Source organism: Hakea prostrata, chromosome 7 (assembly GCF_041222555.1).
Source record: "Hakea prostrata isolate BN-2017 chromosome 7, UWA_Hpros_2, whole genome shotgun sequence".
Classification (NCBI taxonomy): domain Eukaryota; kingdom Viridiplantae; phylum Streptophyta; class Magnoliopsida; order Proteales; family Proteaceae; genus Hakea; species Hakea prostrata.
In genome coordinates, this window is record NC_142606.1 from 8,220,270 (window position 1) to 8,235,150 (window position 14,881).

The window sequence follows — 14,881 nt, forward strand, 5'->3', positions numbered from 1 at the left end:
TCATCAAAACCATGTTGTTGATGGGGCCCCCCCCCCCCCCGGGGAGGGGCCCCCCGGTCCCGGTTGACCCCCATCAGCCCTGTTTATGCTGGGATAATCCTTGCGGGGGGGGGGATCATCAGGTTCAGGTTGACCACAGGATCCCCATCCCCTGCCATGGAGAGACAAAGAACTAACATGACCAACACGATCTTTACCACGCAGACGCTGCTCTTGTGACATGAGGGTTTTGACCCTCAACTTGTCTATAGAGTCGTCAATCTCATAAACAAATGTTTTGAGTTGCAGAAACCTTCCAAGCTTCTGAGAACAGTCGTCACTCTCCATGGGGGACAAGGCCAAGGCCTCTGCTTCTTGAATCTTTTGAAGCAAGGTTGGGAGATTGAACTGGAAATCCTTCTCCAGATTTTCATGACTAAGCTTGGCCTTCTCCGGATTTTCATGACTAAGCATGGTCTTGAGATGATCAAGGGTTTGTCGTAGTTGTTCCTTCACTTTATTCAACACTTCATTCAACAGCTGCTCCTGCTGCTGCTCCGCCATGTCCTCTAGCTCCTGCTCCGCCGTGTCCTGCTGGTTCTGGTCCTACTCCGCCGTGTCGTGCTGGTCCTGGTCCTGCTCCGCCATGTCCTCTAGTTCCTTCAATGGTTCGTACGTCTTCCCATCGCTCCTTCAATGGTCTCTCCGTATCGTGTCACCGCCACGAAATTGAAAAAATGGGTTTCAGGCTTTCAGCCCGCTCGTAAATCCGACATGTTTTGCCCAATAATGACACATGACGACTGTGGATCATCTCCCCTTCTCTACTCCCGATAAAGTTACAACCATGTGGAATGTAAAAGCAAAAAATAATAAAAAAAAAAAATTTTAAATCTCATCATCCCAACCGCTTTGGACCGTGTAATTATTGGTCAACAGCTAAGTACGAAATTTCGCTCAAGTTTAGTGAACTAGCAAAATTCGCCCACATATACGGATATACCCAGCAAAATGTCAGTTAAAAGTTTAAAAAAATATAATAACATTTAATAGTCAACTAGTCAAGTCATTTTTTTCTTTTCTTTTTTAATAATTTTATGGTTCTATTTTTATTTTCTTTTAGGATAATTTTATGGTTCTATTAGTTAGTGCCACATGTGTGGCTACAAATGCCAAATGTAATCTTATAGTCATTCTTTTGATAAATGCCAAAAACTCATCTACATCTTCTTCACTTGGATAGTTCGGTGAAGGAAGGCAAAACTCCAAAAGAGATTTTTATTTTTCAGATCAAAAGAGATGATTGTGAGAAACTGTTGATGGCACTCATCTTCTTCTTCTTCAAACTTCAAAGAAAGGATTTGGACCTCACCAACGAACTCAACAAGGAAACGAGTTGCACTTAATGCCCTAGGCTTCAAATAGTAAATTGGTATTCGTGCGACGGTGAGCAAATACGTTCTTAATGTTGGGTGCAATTGCGAGAAGCAAAACAATCAAATAAGTGAAATAAGATTGATTTTTCCCCTTTTAATTCTTAGTTGCTTTTTCGGAATTTATCTTTGATCTTTCTGTAATGGTTTATGCAAAATTAATGGTCTATGAGTGTATCTCCCTTAATCTAAAGAAAGTAATTATTGAAAGTGACAATGAAGCTGTTGTTAGCCTGATAAACAACAAATCAGAGACTCCACCTTGGCTGATCAGTCATTACATACATGATATCATCAGTCTTTCCTCATTGTTTGATGTTTTAATTGTAAATCATATTCATTGAGAAGGCAACTTTGTAGCTAATATATTAGCTTCTTATGTTGCTGCTTCTCATGTTTCTTCTTTTTCTTTCTCCCCCCCCCCCTTGTTATTTGGCATTTGCATTTAATGTTATTGGTACTTTGTTTCCTAAGGGCTTTCTTTTAAATGAATTCAGTTCTTCACCAACAAAAAAAAAAGAGTATATCTTGTGCCGTTTCGCACAACATTTCTTAGGTTCAATGGTGATTATCGCCGATATTTTGCTGGTTTGGCCATTTTTCGGGGATTTTTTTGCTAGATTGAGTAATTTAGCTTTTTAGTGAGTGTTTCGGTTCACTTCTCACGAACCAGGAGAATTTCGCCAAAATGTTTTATTGTGGTCAACATGGAGGAGATGATTCGAACTCACCAATGACAATACCTACACCTTTAAAGAACCTTCGTGGACACAAGACTTAGTGGGCTTAGGGTCCAAAAAGCATCGCCTTGAATTCCATATTGGTAGGCGTGTTCTGTGAAGTTGACTAACTTATAATGGGTGTGGGACTGTGTGTTCACTAAGAAGAGTCATTACAGGGGGACCCACAGGGTTAGGTGATGGAATTTTTTTCCAAATATTTTATGATTTATTAATTGTGGGCCCCACGTAATTTGTAGTTGTAAAGCCGTCAGGAGAGATGATCCACACTCCACTGAGAATGTCACCACCCTGGCCCACTTAGAACCCAACTTGGGTTGAACTGTTGAGTAGTTTATTAAGTCTGTTATATTTGGTTGCAAGTGAAATGTGTCGGGAAGGGAACGGAGTTCTTTTTCCCTCCTTTATTGTTGGGTTGCATATGGAGTAAAGTGAAATTGCTTACCCAACAAATTAAATAATTTTTGCCATGTTGTTTTTTTAGTCAAATAGAAAACGATATTATATTAGAGCATCCGATGTAACACTAGAAAATGTAAGTATTGTTTACAAAACTGGCTGGCAGGGACTACCACCATACACAGTTTAAATGGAACTTCTTTGCACCATGGGCTAAGAAATCAGCATGGCTATTTCAAGTCCTGATGATATAACGAAACTGAATATACTGGAGAGAGTTAGAAAATCGCAAAATATCCTAGACTAACCATCACTGGACCAATCAAGGACGACAATCTAGCCATTCAAAGCTTGAATGGCGAGGAGAAAGTCAAAATAGAAAACAACTTGAGTAATATGAAGATGCAAATAAATTGCCCCAATCTAAAACCATAATTACATGGACCCACTGAATACAAGACACCCAAACCCAACAATCTCCACCTTGGCTTGAATTTGCAAAATCACATTGAAGAAAATCGTTGATAATGTCTCTCTGCAATCACCCGTCTCTGTATATCCATTACACCTTACCGCATGGCCCACATCCCCTCGAGGGATGCTTTTGTTACCGCCATAAAAAAACCAGCATGGCGCACACACCCCACCTGGGGTGTCCCACTATACGACGTGACGTGGTTCCATCTCTCCTTCAGTTACAGCCAGTTCCAAGAGATCATTACCACTCACCAAATCCAAAGCGAAAGTCATTCGCTTCTTTCCAGATTTGCCTTTGTTTTGCGCCTGAACAACCTGCAAATTCTGTCTACCTGTACCCCTTGCCCAAAGTGTCAACTGGAGTTCCACCTGTTTCAACACTACCTGCAAGCCTGTACAATTACTTGATCTATGGCTTTTGTACCTATCAATCAACTTAAAAACATCACCGTTAATCTCCGTACAAACTCACAAAATCAATACCAACGGAGCAAAATCTCCTCGATCCGTCACTTCCACTGAGTTCGGAACGCCCAAAAACCTGAAGAACACTTAACTCCGTACAAAAAAATATTCACACAAAATCTTGAGGAAACAACTTGTATGATACGATCCAATAACACAAAAAACAAAACAAATATATATATCCGGTGAATTCTAGATCTAGAATCGTACCTTCAATTAATCCGTTGAAGCCTTCTCCGTTCTCCTGGCAACTATCATCACTTTTCTAGATCTTCGCATATCTCCGGTGACAATTCACTGAACCTTGCTCTGAAACACTTGTTAGGGATAATGGATGCACAACCACGAATAGAGAATAACACAAGCAAAGCACACAAGGGATCCACCGAACTTTGCTCTGATACCACTTGTTAGGGATAATGCTCTGATACCACTTGTTAGGGATAATGGATGCACAACCACGAACAGAGAAGAATACAAGCAAAGCACACAATGGAAATTTAACGTGGTTCGGCAAAATCCTGCCTACGTCCACCAGAGAGAAAAGAAGTTTCACTATTTCCAAGAAACTACATACCACTCTCACACCCACAAAGTGCTATCATTTGTTTGCCCATAATCCTTATCTTCAAGATGGATTCCCCAATCCCTTACAGGAATTGATGACTATAGGTTATCCCATATAAACTATTTATATGGAAACCTAAAACCCTAATCACAACGTAATTACAATTTTACCCCAGTACTAGTAATTGACCCAAACCCTATTGCAATTACAAATACAATCCAAAACCATAATTACATTGACCTACAGAATACAAGACACTCAAACCCAGCAATATCATATGCATTCACTTGTGGCATAGCACAACATCTCCAACCACACATGGCTTATAATCTCTCATCTTTTATCTACTTCTGGCACTTGCTTTAACAATGATTTTGCAACCCGGGATGCCTCAAATAACACAGATTTACTTCCATCCCCTTTCACATGTACTGATGGAAGTAAATCTGATTTGTGTAATTCCTGCAGTCAACATAAAATGGCGTGACACAAGAAGATACAACATGTAATTGGATATGTCTCAACTCTTCTTCTGGTTAGACATTGTTTTGGGTTCTTGTTTTTCTCCATCCAAATGGTAGCAGATATATGTTACTGTGTGCCAAAGGCAACCCAAATCAATATGCTTTCATCAAATTCAGCCTTGATGCTATTGTGTAATATCTCATCATTTATCCCCTGTAGTGCCAATTTATCTCTAGAAGTCCTGAAATGTCGATTTTATGCAAAATCCTTGCTTTTCAAATCTTCAAAGATTAATGTTTTGAGCTCATCAGTCTTTCTAACTCCTGTACCACTTGTTATCAAAGAAGTCCTTTAAATGAGTCAGCTCCATAATTTTTCTCCCAAATGATGGCATCTGATATTTGAGGCAAAACTCAATTAGATTATATTGTGCCCCGGAATTGGACAACTTTGATTGATTGGGTGGTCTTTTAAGAGAAAGAAGTTTAAACGCAATTCCAACTGCTCCATTCAGGTCTTTCTTCTTGATCCAAACAATGGTCCAGCCTAAGTAATCAAGTGAGTGACCGGAGCTCCAAAGCAATAGCTCCAATCAATAAGACATGTTTTTCCCACATCAATCTTTTTATATTTGTGTTTGTCAGTGAATCCAACAAAGATGATGGAAACAACAATAACGGAGGAGATACTAATGAATCTGAAAATCCAACCTTTTAGAGTATGAACCACGACCGCCTTGGTGTATAGAACCTCATACAAAAACCTAAGTTCAATCTCAATAACTTTATAAGCTTCGTCCCAACTTCTTTTGGTGAAGAATGACCGACTTTAATTCCGATCATGGAAAGTGAGAATTAGATCAACAGTAAGACGCTTGAATGTCTGAAAGAAATGATGAGCTTTGAATATGAGCTCTATTTGACGATCTCTTTGCTGCCTACATTTGGTTTTTCGATATCCTGAGAGGGAGAAGCAGAAGGTGGCAATGGTGGTGCCCTCATAGTTAGGGGTAATTCAAGTTATCTTTCACAGACAATCCTTGCAATAACCCCGACGTCCTTTTTTGCTGGATATTCCTCCATGAATTTTGCATAGTTAGATCCTGGGTCAGGATAGTGATCATGGACTTCATAAAATAACTTCAGCTTGCATTTAGGGTCAATGCCATCTCAAAGAGTGAAAGACTTCAGAAGATTCCAGAGGAGGAGAATGCGAACCTATAACAAGAATACTAAAGGTATTTATTCATACACGCTTTGGTTGATTTTATTCATTATATAAATATTTTAATTATTATAGGATCAATATAAATCATCATGGGTCCAACAATTAACAATTGGTATCAGAGCCAGTTTTTATAATAATTAAGGTTATGAATTATTGATAGCAATGGTAGTGCCCTCATAGTTAGGAGTAATTCAGATTCTCTTTCACTAACAATCCTTGCAATGACCCCGACGTCTCTTTTGCTGGAGTATTCCTCCATGAATTTTGCTAGGTCCTGGGTCAAGATCAGTGACCATGGATTTCCTAAAATAACTTCGGCTTGCATTCATAAGGGGCCAATGTCATCTTTGAATTTTGCTAGGTCCTGGGTCAAGATCAGTGACCATGGATTTCCTAAAATAACTTCGGCTTGCATTCATAAGGGGCCAATGTCATCTTTACATACTTAATGATTCCTCTAATGAACGTTAAAACAAAGATCAAATGAAGCACTGTAGGTTCAGGCAACCACATGATGAAGATATAAATTGTTGTTCCAACCTAGAACAAAAGTCCAAGCAAATGCCTCAACCAAAGCTCATTATGATGTTGTCAGGACCACCAAGGTGTAGTAGAAGGAAATGAGCCCACAACGTTTTAAGGTCATCCATCTCGTTCTCATAATCATTGCAAACAGAATTGTTATTCACAGTCTGGGCATGTACGCCAAGAGCCAAAGTTGCAACCCAATCGGCTAACAAGTAGCAGGACCAGACAAGGAAGCTGAGCCTTCTGTTGGTTGTATGTTTTTGAATACTAGCGGTTTAAATGACTGTTGTTTGAATGAAGAAGCTGAGGAGAACCAAGTGTTGGGTTGTGGGCTTAACTAACACTGGTTCATTATTTGGGTCCATATTCATTCAAGGTATTTAGTCAGGAATATCACTGACATTACCATTGTGAGAGTGGGTAAGGTTAGAGTTTTATATTATAAATAACTTATTGAGTCCATGTAGCCGTTACGTATAATATTTGGGTTTGACACTGTTTTCACACACTCAAACGAACGATTCTAAATAGTGAAAGATTTCAAAAGATTCTAGGGAGAGGAGAAAACAAACCTATGACAAAAACACTAAAGATATTTATTCATCTACATTTCTATTGAATGTATTCATTATATAAATGCTTTAATTATTATGTATTTACATACATACCCATGCCCTTTAGTTTACAATCGTTGGATTTACATATGTTGACGTGGCCTAATCTCCACCGTCGGTGGCTGCAGCCAGGGGCGGACCCACTAAGGGGCTGGGGGGCCATGGCCCCCCGGATTTTTAAATTTTTTTATTATTTGCTTAGGTTCTTCATTTTTTATATTAATTTCTTTCATTTTTCCAGTTTTTTTCTCTTCTCACATGTGAAATATCACTATCCCCCCATTGTGAAAACAAATTTTAAAGGTAAAATAATGGGTATAAATGTCATCACTATTTACAAAATAAATCTTCAATCCCTATTTATTCTTCTTCTATAAACGTGGGTTAAGGGAAATTTTTGAAAAAAATTTATTATTAAATATTCAAAATGCCATTTCTAATGGAAACTAACTCTTCAATTCCGATTAATTCTCCTCTCTCTTCTCTCTCACATCTTTTCTTCTTATATATTCTCCTTCTATAAACGTGGGTTAAGGAAAATTTTTGAAAAAAGTATATTATTAAATATTCAAAATGTCATTTCTAATGGAAATTAATTCCTCAATCCCTATTTATTCTCTCATATCTCCTCTTTTCTTCCTATTTATTCTCTTCGGTTTCTTTCTTTTTATTTATTCTAAGAATGCGGATTAAGGAAAATTTGGAAAAAAATCTTCTGCACAATTAGGTTCTCTTTATCTTTTTCAATTTATTTATTTTTTATCTTTTACTTATTTTTTATGTTATTCTTTATTTGATTTTATATTCTTTATTTTTTTATTTCTTTTGCAATTTTTATTATTTGATTTTATATTATAAATAAAATTTCTATAATTGTAAGGTAACTAACTATCACTGATTTGCATCTCTTACTTAATTTTATCTTTTTTGCAAATTTTTTAGGGTTAAAGTCAGGTGTTTTTTTTTTTTAATTGATGCTTTAATTTACCTATATATAGTTGAAAAAAAATACCATTATTAATAATTTATCTATTTTTGTCAAATATATATGGGCCCCACAAAATATATGTAGGCATGCTTCCCCAATCTGAACTTTTATTATTCACCCCCTATTGAATCCTGGCTGCCGCAAATAAAAATCCCTTAAACACCAGCCTTGACACAGGCTATTCGGGCCCATTTGTATCAGGTTAAGTGTGAAAGGAAAAATTGAACAGAAAGTTTACATGTTTATTTGAAATATAAAAATTATTCTACTTAGAAAAAAATATTACCCTTCCAACTGAACATCTCAATATCTTTTACGTTGGAAATAAATTTCAATTTGCATCAAATATTTGCATACCCCTTCCAGCAAAGCTTACTCCAAGCATGCAGTACGGTTGAGAGTTGAGTTAAACTGTCATGGCCCATTTTGAGCCACTGAGTAGCCCATCAAAAAGACGTTTTAAGTTTCGTTAGGCCCCATTAAAGCAAGTGGGAACTTTATAAACTCTTTTTTTCATTTTTTTTTAAGGCCCCATCAAAGGAAGTGGGAACTTTATAAACTCTTTTTTTTTTTTTTTTTTGGTAAACCAACATTCATTTCAAAGAACAGGGAAATGACAAGGTGTCAGAATTACAAAGGTCTAACAACCAAGTAGTGGAATTTGGCCAGTTAGTCCTCCCTATTAAGGTAACAGTGTTGCATCCCCTATGAACAAAGTGAAAACTACAATCCAAGAACTTTATAAACTCTATTTCTAGAATTTTGTACATGCAACTCCTTTCACATTGCAGCCATCAACACTGGGTTCAGCTCTTCTCCAGGGCAGTGTCCAGTGACTTCTGAAAAGACACCACAGGTAAGATATTCATCTGAAAGTCAAGATATTCATCTGAAAGTCAAGATATAACCTCCATTTTTTATCCTACTCAAAAATTCAATACACCGCCAATACAGGGTTTGTTGAGTGGTAAAGATTTATACTTTTCAGTGGAGATGTCCTGGGTTCTAGTATTAAAAAAGCACCAGTACATAAAAAAAATAAAAAAATTAAAATTAAAATTCAATACACTGTGAAACCCAACTATCTTCCCTAACCTGGTTGGATTTCTAGGTTTTCGTCCATTTTTCACATCGCTTTGAGGCTTCTTCCCTTCTTCTTCATTGCTATTCCCTCTCGATTTTCAAATCAAATCACTTGCAAGTCACACTCGTAAATCCATCCCTTCTTACTTTCAATTTAGTGTTTACAGCCCAATCCACGTGAAAATATCTTGAAAGCTATTGGTTACCAGGAATGGGTTGCAAAGCCAAGAGAAAAGATTCTTTCTCTCTGACGATGAGCCAATCAAATTGAGAGGTGATTTTTTTCTTAGTCAGATCATCGGATTTTCTTCTTTTGAGTTTTAGTTTCTTTCTCCATCCCTGTTTGCAACAAATAAATGGAAGAGATTATTGAAAGTTGAAACCATTTGGGTTTGGGTTGGTTAATTTGCTCCGAAAAAAGAGGAAGGAAGGAGAGAAAAACAAAAAACTTGAGAAATAGATAAAATTAGAAGAAGAAAATAGAATACTTGGAAGAAATCCCTTAATCAAAAAACCAAATCTTTATCACCACAAGATCTTTATAGTCGCAAAGAAAACAAACCACCCTGCTCATCAAATTGTTATGCAATTCAATGGATTCAAGACACGATTCGAACATCAAGCTTTTTGTAGGTCTTAATGGTGCCACTTTTTAAGAAGTCATTGTGCATTCCTTGAGAAATATTCTCCATGGAGAGAAGCCAAACCCTCAACGCTCCACCTTCCCCCAGTTTTATGGCTTTTGCTTCAGTGCAGCTAACGACTGAATGGGCAGCTGTACTCTCATCTGAATTCGAGCCATTAATTCAACGGCTCAAATGTTGGATGGGTGTACGGCTGCCCATCCAACCATTGGCTACAGTTGCAGTCGCTGTTCCCAAGCAAAGCCCCCGTTTTTTAAACTTTACAAGTACCAAACCCCCCCCCCCCCCAACTGGCACACTTTTTCACTTTTATTTTATACTTTAATGTTATATATTTCTACATAAAATTATATCTAGTTGGACTCACATTACTAGCCTTTTATTTATCATATTCAATATGGAACTTTGTCAATCCATTTCTAACTCCCATTGGATGAAGGACATATGTCCATCAATCACACCTAGAGGTTGAGATAATATTTAAAGGATAGAAAAAATTTTAATTTTAATTTAATTTGAACCTTTAGATATGACTGATGGACATGTGTTCTTCATCGAGAGAAAAATGAATAGCTCATTTATTTGATGAAATTCCTGTTTAATATGGAGTGTTTTTCAAACTATGTATAATATGCCCAAAGCACCCTATCTCAACTCGGGCTTGACTTTAGTACTGCAACTGTCAAGATCGAGATCTCGACTGTTCATTTCCAAAAAATTGCACAACACCGGAGCAATTTCCATCTCAACTCAAGCTCAAATGGCATACTACGGAAAAGGTTTATGTCACATTGTTTAAGTCAAAGGCTTTATGGGCATGCTGACATGGAAGACACATGCTCCCATTTCTTGATGTTCATTAACTTTCCCCCCCTTTCCATTTTGTTTCGTCCTTTTTTTTTTCTTTTTCATAATGTATATGATACCTTTTATCTGTGAATAATATACATGACACCTGAACAGTTATTTAATAAATCTTTTTGAATATTTTAATCATGTTGATATTATTTTATTTCATATTAATAACTTTCGTATAAAATAATTTATGCTTTATAGCTTTCAAAAATGCCTAGCTAGAGATAACCTTTTAAAATTAGAAGGTAGTAGAGAATAATATTTTCAATGCTTTTATAAAAAAATTAAAACATAAAATAATATATATCTTTCCTATGAAATTAAGAATGACTATGGATGCTTCTTTGACCGCGTACCTTCCGTCTTCTACCCGATACTCTTGTATCCCTCAAAATTTTTCTCTCACGACCCACTTGACATAGAAGCGCGTGGGTGGTCTATGTCAGGTAGGCTGTAAGAGCAGATTTTTAGGGGTATTGGGGGTCGAGGATACTTTGACCCCTTCCCCCAAAATGTGTAATATAAAAAATTTATAGATTGAAATCTGCACCAACCTGGTAATGACCACCCTTACACTTCATTATAAAACTTGGTTGATGGGAAGAAACTTCCGTGTAAGAATCTTGAACCTAATATTTTATAAAAGAAAGATTTTCAACAATTTCAACCATGGCATGGAGAGCAGAACATGTAAAATCCTATTACCTTAATAGGAGCTTTCTATATATACCGGGATGGGAATGATAATATTTATGCCGCCTAATTGGTGCGACACCAAGACCTCTCCGTGGGAGATTGGACCTTTTAACTGCTTTACTAAAGCACCATTGATAAGCATATATCGAAAATTTATATCACTATCCCATTAGGCTCACAAGACATACACAAACTTAATCAGCTTTTATTTTAGATCTGAAGTTCATCTAGCTCAGTTTCTTGCTTGCATTTTATGATAATTTTTATAAATAACTTAAATATATTCTATGCCTAGACAAATTAAGTAGAGTTCAGACATTGACAGCATAAATTAAGAAACCTATATGCCTTTGTTGCCTTTATAGTTCTCCTCCAAGCATGGAATAGGAAAACACAACTTCCAATAAAAACTGTATTTTTCTATGAAGCTTCAGATCAATCTTTCTCGACAAACACAACATGTGACATTTGCTTGTAAGGTCATTTGTTTCCATTTTTGTTTGACTCGAGTTTCAAATGTTTCCACTTTTAGTTTATTTTACATAAATTATTTTTCCTTCTATTTGAAGCTCCAACACATAGGCATAGCCATATAGATATAGGTATATATAAAGTGTCAGAACCCTACACGTGCAGAGAGAAAAGTCCTGGACCACCTTGGGAGTCCACTAAGCAGCCATTCCCCAGATGGGTTTCTGTAGATCTTATTGGGCTTCAAGTCTTTAATTGTAAAGCCCATCAATTTTTATACTTTATTTATTTAATCGTATAAAAAGTAGCTTTATTTCAAGAATCAAATTCGATTGGATCTAAACTGATGTAGTTCTGCAAATTTATTTATTTATTTTGTAAGAGAAAATTTAATTAATTAATATGACTTTGTGAACTTTTCGATGATTTGGTGGATCATAATTCACATTTTCTATTATATGGAGTTGAAGCAAGATATATATATATATATGCGCATGCCAATGTGATTCAATTTAAAAATTAAGATGCCACGTGGATTCACGAGTTCTATATTCCTAAATCCTGGGGAGATTTTCTAGTGATTCGAACACAAAATATTCATTGGACGACAAGGTTGCCAACCTAACATGCCATAGCCAATAAAGTCATTTTGAATTCTCAACCATTTAGGGTTTTTTTTTTTTACCAGCTAGGGTTTCAAGTTTGATTTTGTTTCTTAATGAAAACAAAATTAAAACAATGTGAGTGGATCCTCTCTATAATGTAGCATGGCGTCTGGTGCAAACAGTTTTGTTGGCTTCAAGCATACATTACGCATCAAACTTGGTTGGTCTCATATGCACAACAAAGCGCATCAGCAGCGTTATTCATTGTATTCAGACACCCTGTTGTGTTAAAAAGATGAACTCGGTACCAGATTGAGTATCCTTTCATAATAATCACCGTCCTTCCTACTTATTACGCAATAAGATGGTAAAACAATAGACATTGTGTTTTTCCTTTTGCACGTTAACAAGTACCCTGAATAATAATAAAACTATTAATAAACATTTTCAGATAATCAGTGTCACTCGATCGTGCGTTTCGACGTGTATTTACACCTAGACATAATCAATATGAAATGATTGACACATTGTGCCTTCCAGCTAACTACTGTGTCTAGATGCGGATACACAACTAAGCGAGACGAATTGATTGACCACCAATCAAATAATCAAAATTATATGAATAATATCTTCATTACCCCCTCAAAAAATAATGTATAATTATAATCCCCGGGTATGATGATCCATGCATGGCTTATGATGTATGTGGATGTTGGCATGGAATCTAATTAAGTGCTTAGTTAATGAGGAAGCAGGCTTTTCACTTATAAGTTTTATATAAAAGAAGAATGAAAATGAAAAAGAAGGAATCACCAAGCAGACAACCATTGTAAACCCTAATCTCAATGCAGTCACATTGTCTTCACATGTGAAACCCTAACTTGAAAAACAGTGCAACTTCAATCTCTGAAGTCAATTATAGCGGCTGCTTGCAATTGCATGCAAAGCAAAAACCTGCAATTCCAACATAAAACCTGCTGCCATGAAAGTTCCTTTGAGATTTTTAAGTGCTGCACATGATGACAATGCCTAGGGTTTTGTTAAGCTTCCCCATACACATAGGAACTTATAAAAGCTTTGATCTCTGTAGTTTAATCTGTAAACAACAATGGAACAGTATTCTCGATCAGCTAAGTTGCTTTTACATTTTTTTTTCTGTTTTTTTTTCTTTCATGTTTTGAGTCTTAGATGTTCAGTAAAAGTTCTCGTATTTCAGTGTTAATTTTAGTAAATAAGAAGTGTTGACAACGTCAAAATGTAATCCCGTCAATGACGAAAAATATCTCACACTAAGTGACGTTCGATATAAAATATGTAAAACGAATAAAGTGAAATAAAATCTGACTGACAATCTTAAGATTTTTTTCTCCGGGAATAACGAATAGAAATGCACATCAAATAATCTTCTGTGATCAATTAGATAATTTTAGTTTTCACAAAGTGAATACATTATTTTATAAGGGTTTTATTTATTTATTTATTTTATATGTTTGAATTTCATATAAATAATATAATGATTCCATGTTATCATTATGTTTAGAAAAGTAGAGGAAGTAGCTACCAAGTTAAGGCCATTTAAAGAATACCAAAAGCGTTCAAGACAGCCCCTGACCTTTCTCAAAGGAAGCTTTTCCTTTTAAATAAAAAATGTTTTTTGAGAGATTCTATCTTTTAAAGTAATACCACCCCTTAATCCCAGTGAGGCCGCCCTTGTGGCACTTCACTGCTAAACCAATGCCACAAACTTAATTTAATCATTTAAGTTTTTATTTTCTTTTTTCTATTTCACTAATCCACTTGGTTTTCTATGTGGGTCATGGGTCTCATGTGGGATGTCAGGATTGGATGGTCAATTGACCTCTAGCCTAGCTGGCTCATTCAATAATTATGTAAACTAGGTAGGTTATTTGCTTTTTATACAAAAAAAAAAAAAAAAAAAAAAAAGGTTATTTGCTTTAAAATAAATAAAGGAAAGTTTGGCCAAAAAAAAAAAATAATTAAAAGAATTCATTATATCTGTTTTTTCTTCATATGATAAATGTATATTTTTCTATCCTTATTTTGAATGCGATAGAAAAAGTTACGTGGGAGTGATGATGTAGGTTACGCTCTCAAATGAAAATTTATTAAAATAATTGCAATTTGTGTACCTTTAAGAGGGAGGGAATATGATTATTTATGTCCAGCATAAAATGATTGTGTACAGGTAGTTATCCTGTGTTGATGGGAAGCATCCAATGAAAACCTGTGACCATTAATCGTTTTAGCAAGATAAATGTAAAGGTTAAGATTCCTTAAATTGTTGGTAAGAAGAAATCTCTTACATTGACAAAATGATACTTCGATATATAATATATCATCTATATGATGCACTTCACATTATTATGAGTAGAGAAGAGAAAATAACTAGAAGTCACCAAAAATGTAACAAAATCATGGTGGAAAAAATATATCCCTAAATAATTTTATTTTTTAAATAAATTATAAAAGATATATGAGTAATCAATAAGAACTCATCATTTGAATGCTACAAAATAAAAGGCCCATAAAGATAAGGTGCTGCAAAAAGCATTGGCCCCCTTTTGATGAATAATAATAGGACATCGAATGTTGTAGAAAGAACCCAATTCTTCCACATCATGAG